Source organism: Saimiri boliviensis, chromosome 8, assembly GCF_048565385.1.
Source record: "Saimiri boliviensis isolate mSaiBol1 chromosome 8, mSaiBol1.pri, whole genome shotgun sequence".
NCBI lineage: Eukaryota > Metazoa > Chordata > Mammalia > Primates > Cebidae > Saimiri > Saimiri boliviensis.
In genome coordinates, this window is record NC_133456.1 from 13,599,953 (window position 1) to 13,608,769 (window position 8,817).

Sequence of the window (8,817 nt, forward strand, 5' to 3'; positions counted from 1 at the left end):
GTGCTCGATTTGGCAGCACATATACTAAAATTGGAACGATACAGAGATTAACATGGCCCCTGCGCAAGGATGACATGCAAATTCATGAAGCGTTCCATATTTAAAAAAAAAAATTAAAAATAAATAAATAAATAAAAAGATTCTCTGATTTGACACTGGTTAAAAGAGTTTGAGAGTTTATCTAAAGACCTGAAATGCCGGGCACGGTGGCTCAAGCCTGTAATCCCAGCACTTTGGGAGGCTGAAGCGGGTGGATCACGAGGTCAAGAGACCGAGACCATCCTGGTCAACATGGTGAAACCCCGTCTCTACTATAAATACAAAAAAAATTAGCTGGGCATGGTGGTGCGTGCCTGTAATCCCAGCTACTCAGGAGGCTGAGGCAGGAGAATTGCCTGAGCCCAGGAGGCGGAGGTTGCGGTGAGCCGAGATCGCGCCATTGCACTCCAGCCTGGGTAACAAGAGCGAAACTCCGTCTCAAAAAAAAAAAAAAAAAAAAAGACCTGAAATCAGTAGAAGCATATCTCTGTGTTAAGATAAGGGATTGTACAGACCAAGATTCTCATTATGCAGATGAAGCCTCCAGGTAGCAGGCTTCAGAGAGAATAGATTGTAAATGTTTCTTATTAGACTTAGTCTGTTTTATCAGTCTTTTTCTCTTTTTCCTTTTTTTTTTTTTTTTGAGACGGAGTTTTGCTCTTGTTACCCAGGCTGGAGTGCAATGGCGCGATCTTGGCTCACCGCAACCTCCGCCTCCTGGGTTCAGGCAATTCTCCTACCTCAACCTCCCGAGTAGCTGGGATTACAGGCACGTGCCACCATGTCGAGCTAATTTTTTGTAATTTTTAGTAGAGACGGGGTTTCACCATGTTGACCAGGATGGTCTCGATCTCTTGACCTTGTGATCCACCCGCCTTGGCCTCCCAAAGTGCTGGGATTACAGGCTTGAGCCACCGCGCCCGGCTCTCTTTTTCCTTTTTTAAGACAGTGTTTCACTCTGTTGCTCAGGCTGGAGTGCAGTGGTGCAATCTCAGCTCACTGCAACCTCTGCCTCGTGGTTCAAGGGATCCTCCTACCTCAGTCTTCTGAGTAGCTGGGACTACAGGAGCCTGCCACCACCTCTGCTTTTTGTTGTTGTTGTTGTTGTTTTAAGCCAGGGTTTCACTCTCTCGCCCAGGCTGGAGTGCAGTGGTGCAATCACAATTCATTACAGCTTGACTTCCTGAGCTCAAGCAATCCTCCCACCCCAGCCTCTTGGACAGCTGGGAATACAAGCATATGCCACCAAGACTGGCTAATTTTTTCATTTTTTGTGGAGAAGAGGTATTACTATGTTGCTCAGACTGGTCTCAGTAGCATACAAAAGACATTTATCTCTTTGGAGATTCCAAGGATTTTAGGAGTTGTGTGCCAAGAAGCTGGGGCAAAAGCCAAATATATATTTTACAATACCACAGCCTACCCCTTGTTATAAACACAGATTCCTTACATCAAAAGGATATACAATGCGGCTGGGCATGGTGGCTCACGCCTGTAATCCAAGCACTTTGGAGGCCAAGGCGCACAGATCACCTGAGGTTGGGAGTTCAAGACCAGCCTAACCAACATGGTGAAACCCTGTCTTAAAAAATATATATATTTAAAAAGGATATACAATGCAAAAATGCTGGCAAAATTACTGGAATCCCGTTTAATCATTAGTAATTAGTCAGTCTACAGCATATTATATAAATGTATCTTTCAGGGCAAGGCCACTCAGATTTGCAGACTTCCATTCAATCTTGACAGGTTCCAAAAGCAGGAGTTGTCTCAGCAAACATAGTATAGCACCTGGCATAACTGAGCTGAGATAATGTCATCTCTTGGAGGTGCCGATGTAACACTGGATTTCTCTCATAATATAACCCATGTACTCCTTTGTTCATCCTCAGTTACTATTCCTTCTTCTCTTCATTTTACCCAAACTTTTCCACCTTTGGAAGGGACATTAGGTTTGCTGGTCTTGATCGCAGGCAGCAATACTAGCCTATCAAGTACCTTTCCTCAGTCCATTCCCATTTAGATAGGGTAAGGTCACACAGTGCAAAATTAGTGGACTATTTTTATCACCAGGCAATATAGCTGCAGTCACCATTTTTTTTTTTTTTGTGCCCGCCCCTCCTCTGCATTCACTGTTAATAGCAATTTTACCAAATGGGGTAAAGGCACAATCCACCCCCATCAGGTGCTTAGAAATTATGAGGCTGGGCCAGGCACAGTGGCTCATGTCTGTAATCCTAGCACTTTGGGAGGCTGAGGCAAGTGACGGATCACTTGAGATCAGGAATTCGAGACTAGCCTGGCCAACATGGTGAAACCCCATCCCTACTAATAATACAAAAATTAGCTGGGAGTGGTGGTGTGTGCACCGATAATCCTAGCTATTTGGGAGGCTGAGGCAGGAGAATCACTTGAACCTGGGAGGTGGAGGTTGCAGTGAGCCGAGATCTGCTACTGCACTCCAGCCTGGGTGAGGGAGATGCTGTCTCAAAAAAAAAAATTATGAATCACTTGAGCCCAGGAGTTCAAGACCAGCCTGGGCAACATGGAGAAACCCTGTCTCTACAAAAAAAAAAAAAATACAAAAATTAGCATGTAGTCTCAGCTACTCGGGAGGCTGAGGTGGGAGAACTGACTGAGCCTGGGAGGTCCAGGCTACAGTGAGCCATGATGGCACCGTTGCATTAGGGATGACAGAGTGAGACCCTGTCTCAAAAAAATAAATAAAAAGGAATCCTCAGGTAAGATTTAAAAACATAGTTACAGTTTCTTGCTTAGGAATCCTTCCTGCTTCCAGCTTTTGTAGTTGCAGTCCTGGGCCTACGACCACTGCCTAAGGTAGGGGGAAGATTTTTGAGATGATGTGGGAAAGAAAGGAAAAAAAAAGGTATGCGCCGGGCGCGGTGGCTCAAGCCTGTAATCCCAGCACTTTGGGAGGCCGAGGCGGGTGGATCACGAGGTCAAGAGATCGAGACCATCCTGGTTAACATGGTGAAACCCCGTCTCTACTAAAAATATAAAAAAATTAGCTGGGCATGGTGGCGCGTGCCTGTAGTCCCAGCTACTTGGGAGGCTGAGGCAGGAGAATTGCTTGAATCCAGGAGACGGAGGTTGTGGTGAGCCGAGATCGCGCCATTGCACTCCAGCCTGGGTAACAAGAGTGAAACTCCATCTCAAAAAAAAAAAAAAAAAAAAAAAGGTATAGTCATTACGCCAACATAATGCTTCCTTGGCAAGAATTGCAATAGTCATACCAGCCTCCTCCCAACCCCTTCTCCCCATATCCACCAGAAAAACAGAGGAAAATCTAATGGGGTTGTAAGGTCTTTTAGGCTGACTGACGGTACCATGGACACCATGGTAACCTCTGTGACCTGCACAGACACTCCAGATGAGTTTCTGGAAAATCTGAAGTAATTGGAAGACCATGAAAAGGGGAGAATGATCAACCTCTGTGGCACCTAATTAACTTGAGACATTCTTCTATTGTTCCTTATTCTTGCCTCAATTGATAAGGCACTTAGACTTTGCAACCAACCTTGGTCAAACTCCTGACTCCAGACCTCAGGACCCCCTCCCAGCTTGCAAAAACTCTCCTAAACTGTAACTTCTGTAATTTTTCCACTGCCTACCCCAAACCTGTGTAACAACAACTCCTATTTCAGCACCCTCCAAAGACTCTCTTTTTGGACTCAGCTTGCCTGCACTCGGGTGAATAAACAGCCGTGTTGCTCACACAAAGCCTATTTGAGGGGGTCTCTTCCTTCAGAGCGCATATTTTAACAGGGGTCATCCTTTAGTCTCATGTATGTTAAGTGTGAGCACACACTCATGAAGGCTTGTAAACCAGCCCTTCATGCTTTTATCTCCCCCTGTTTTAGACAGCCAATGCTTTTTTTGATAGCTAAAAGCAGATTTGTTATAGTTGTTATACTTTAGTCTTAAAAAATAAAACTTTAAGGGTCGGGCGCGGTGGCTCACGCCTGTAATACCAGCACCTTGGGAGGACAAGGCGAGTGGATCACGAGGTCAAGAGATCGAGACCATCCTGGTCAACATGGTGAAACCCCGTCTCTACTAAAAATACAAAAAATCAGCTGGGCATGGTGGCGCGTGCCTGTAATCCCAGCTACTCAGGAGGCTGAGGCAGGAGAATTGCCTGAACCCAGGAGGCGGAGGTTGCGGTGAGCCGAGATCGCGCCATTGCACTCCAGCCTGGGTAACAAGAGTGAAACTCCATATCAAAATAAATAAATAAATAAATAAATAAATAAATAAATAAAAATTTAAAAATCACCCGGTGGTTATGAGGAGTCTAGGAAAACTTCTCCTGTGCTTGGTCATGGTTTTCAGGCAAGAAAAATGTTCCTGGCCCTGCTAGGGTTTTTCATGGCCATGAACTCAGTCTTTTTCTGAAATTTCAACCTATTCCATTTGAGAGAGTAGAATTCCCTCAAGTCCTCCCGTTCCCACCCAAGGGCAGTACAGGACAGTGGAGTTGATGGGGTGAGCTTCTGTGTTGACGATGTACCCCCCAGCCACCAGGATACATTCCCCATAGCGAGTGATCACTGTGGGTGGAGCCATTGCTATGGATGAAGTGGACAACCAATGTTTTATTTGCCCATTTCACTTCTCTGGCAAATTATTACTTTTTTTTTTTTTTCTGAGACAGGGTCTGTCTCTGTTGTCCAAGCTGGAGTGCAGAGGCATGATCAGCAGCTCACTACAGCCTCAACCTCCTGGGTTCAAGAGATCCTCCTAACTCAGCCTCCTGAGTAGCTGGGACTACATGTATGCATCAGCAGGCCCAGCTAATTTTTGTATTTTTTGTAGAGATGTGGTCTCACTATGCTGCCCAGGCTGCTCTCAAACTCCTCCTGGCCTCCAGTGATCTGCCTGTCTTGGCCTCCCAAAGTGCTGGGATTATAGGTGTGAGCCACCATGCCCAGGCAGTTGGTTTCTTTTTTCTTGTTTTCTCAGCTGTGTGAAATCTTCCACAACAGAGGAGGTTGGTTTATAGGCAGAGAAGGGCTGAGGAAAACAGAAACACAGCACGAAAAGCAGATTTATTATTTCCAAGTTACTTTCTTTGTAAGATGGGTACAGGGAAACAGAATAGAAAAATAACTGATTGGTTGACGTGAGTTATTTTTTGTAAGGATTAAAACAGAGGAGGCTGTACGCGGTGGCTCAAGCCTGTAATCCCAGCACTTTGGAAGGCCAAAGTGGGTGGATCAGTTGAGTCCAGGAGTTCCAGACTAGCCTGGCTAACATAATGAAACCCCCATCTCCACTAAAAATACAAAGAAAAATTAGCTGGGCATGGTGGTACATGCCAATCCCAGCTACTTGGGAGGCTGAGGCACAAGAATCCCTTGAACCTGGGAGGCAGAGGTAGCAGTAAGCTAAGATGGCACCACTGCACTCCAGCCTGGGTAACAGAGCAAAACTCTGTCTCAAAACAAATAAACAGCTGGGCGCGGTGGCTCATGCCTGTAATCCCAGCACTTTGGGAGGCTGAGGCAGGAGGATCACCTGAGGTCAGGAGTTGGAAACTAGCCTGGACAAAATGGTGAAACCCCATCTTTTTTTTTTTTTCTCTACCTAGAAAAATAGTAAGTCAAAGAAACTCCGTCTTTAAACAAAAATAAACTAACAAAAATAAATAGTTTGGGCATGGTGGCTCACGCCTATAAGCCCAGCACTTTCAGAGGCTGAGGTGGGCTGATTACTTGAGGCCAGGAGTTCAAGACCGACCTGGCCAACATGGTGAAACCCTGTCTCTACTAAAAATACCAAATGTGGCTGCCCGCAGTGGCTCACACCTATAATTCCAGTACTTCGGGAGGCTGAGGCGGGTGGATCACCTGAGGTCAGGAGTTCGACCAGCCTGGCCAACATGCTGAAACCCTGTCTCTACTAAAAATACAAAAAGTTAGCTGAGTGGTGGCGGGTGCCTGTAGTCCCAGCTATTAGGGAGGCTGAGGCAGGAGAATGACTTGAACCTGGGAGGCAGAGGTTGCAGTGAGCCAAGATTACAACACTGCATTCAGCCTGGGCAACAGAGCAACACTCTGTCTTAAAAAAAAAAAAAAAAAAAAAAGCGAAAAAAAAAAAAGCTGGGCGTGGTGGCTTTCACCTGCAGTCCCAGCTACTCGGGATGCTGAGCAGGAAAATCGCTTTTTTTTTTTTTTTTTTTTTTTTTTTTTGAGATGGAGTTTTGCTCTTGTTACCCAGGCTGGAGTGCAATGGCGAGGAAAATCGCTTTAACCTGGGAGGAGGGAGTTGCAGTGAGCTGAGATTGTGCCACTGCACTCCAGCCTGGGTGACAGAGCGAGGCTGTGTCTCAAACAAAACAAAAAACAAAACACACACAGAGGGAACTACATCATCATATGGAATAAAACTGTCCTGTTTGGGAATTTGGCTATTATCTCTCATTCTTCTGATTTCTCAGAAAGTCAGGTATACAGCTTGGTTTCTTAACATGTAATTTTAGCATGAGTAATTCCATTTTAGCTTTTAGTCTGGTCTGTTGGGGCCTAGTGCAGGGGCTTAGTCCAAAACAATGGCTAACCTAGTGTTTTTATTAGCATCTGAAAGACTCATGAGGGAAACCTGAGACAGTACATTTGATAAGGCTTCCTGAATGGTCTTTCCCTTTTGCAGCAATAAAGTTATATTGAGCCGGGCGCGGTGGCTCAAGCCTGTAATCCCAGCACTTTGGGAGGCCGAGGCGGGTGGATCACGAGGTCAAGAGATCGAGACCATCCTGGTCAACATGGTGAAACCCCGTCTCTACTAAAAGTGCAAAAAATTAGCTGGGCATGGTGGCACGTGCCTGTAATCCCAGCTACTTAGTAGGAGGCTGAGACAGGAGAATTGCCTGAGCCCAGGAGGCGGAGGTTGCGGTGAGCCGAGATCGTGCCATTGCACTCCAGCCTGGGTAACAAGAGCGAAACTCTGTCTCAAAAAAAAATAAATAAATAAAGTTATATTGGCAGAGGGGTCCCCATGAAAGGGCTCATGGCAATATTAAGTGAGCGAATATCAGTTATCCTAAAGCTAGTCCCATATGGCTTGCATATGAAGCGTATAAGCTGGTTCATCTGGGTGTTCCATTTGGCATTTGTAGGTGGAGACAGGTAGTCCCCCTTTGCAGGGTAAACAGACCTTACTGTGGCGTTTATCCAGTCCAACAAGCTGGTTGTTCCCTTGGGAATAACCTCCTGTGTGTCTGTGTCTCACAGAACCATCTGTGATTGTCCCACAGTGAGCTGTGGATCCTGCATCAACCCAAACATGCTCTTTCATCCTGCAGCACTTCAAACCAAAGATACTGCTCCTAAATTAGTTGTCCTCAGAATCCATTTTAGTAAAGCCTCCTCAGGAAGCTGAGGATACCAATCTGCAAAATGAAACACTTCCTTCATACTATCCCTCTAGTTTTCACAGTATCTAGATTTTGTCGCTTCCCTGCGTTGACTGCCTTTTTGGTAACCACAGGTCTTGGAGGTACTTTCTGTCTCTGTATGATTTTTCCCTCTGAGGGAGGCTTTGCGGCTTGTGGCCAAAGCTTAGGCTAACTGAAAGCTGAACTTAGTCTAGCATCAAGATCGACCCAGAACTCTCTTTTACTTTCATTTTTAGCTATTACATATAACAGTAAACAAGGAATTGAAATTTTGTGTGTTTTTTCTTATTACTTTGCATTTCCTTTTTGTTGTTGTTTCGAGACAGGGTCTCACTTTGTTACCCAGGCTGGAGTGCAGTGGTGCAATCTGGGCTCACTTCAACCTCCGCCTCCCAGGCTCAAGTGATCCTCCCACCTTAGCCTCTCAAGTAGCTGGGACTATAGGCGCACACTACCACACCAAGCTAATTTTTGTATTTTTAGTAGAGACAGGGTTTCACCATGTCACCCAGGCTGGTCTCAAACTCTTGACCTCAAGTGATCCGCCCGCTTTGGCCTCTCAAAGTGCTGAGATTACAGATGTGAGCCATAGCGCCCAGCCTAGTTTGCATTTCTTTATGCATTTGGTAAACCCCCTCCCTGGTAGTTGGATCCATCTCTAAATTTTATGGTAACTTTTACCTTTGTAATTGATTGTAGTACAGCTGATACATCTTACCATGGGGGACCACATGGCCACCCAGGAATCAAAAGTTCCTCACCTCCCACCCTTTATCCTTTTTCTTCCCAAACTATGTTTCCATGAGCACCAAAGCCCTCAGTTTCTGACACCAAAACTGACATGATAGGTGGTGGAAGAAAAACAACCACCACCAAGTGCTTTTTCCTGTTCTCTTACTCAGCAATCATTAATACTTCTGTGACCAGGGTATGGGGTTTTTTTCCCCACACACCAAGCAAGTAGTCCTTAGTCCTTTGGCTGTGGACACCAGCTGGATATCCTCTAATTCAGTTTAATTCTGGCACTATCTACTCAGAGATAGAGTAAGATCCCATTTGTTGAAGGCTCAGTCCCACAAGACTGCCCCCTCAACTTCCAATGCCAATGGCAAAGTCTAGGTTTTTTTACCTGTGTTACACACAGACTGATTATAAATTGAAGTTTCTTGGATTCAACTAATTGTCTAGAGTGGTGCATGGAACCCAGGGAAACACATTTACTGGTTCATTATACAGTTTAATATAAAGAACACAGATGAAGAGATGCATAGGGTGAAGTATGGAGGGAGGGGCATAAAGCTTCCATGCCCTCTCTAAGCATGTCACCTTCCAGCAACCTCCAAATGTTTAGCTATCCAGAA

General features: G+C 45.4%; 1 non-coding gene across 1 annotated transcript; it reads left to right on the forward strand.

Annotated features, from left to right (window-relative positions):
* Positions 1-104, forward strand: LOC120367225 (U6 spliceosomal RNA). The gene has a single exon (XR_005581654.1). It is a non-coding gene; the product is annotated as a U6 spliceosomal RNA (small nuclear RNA).
* Positions 105-8,817: the final 8,713 nt, after the last annotated feature.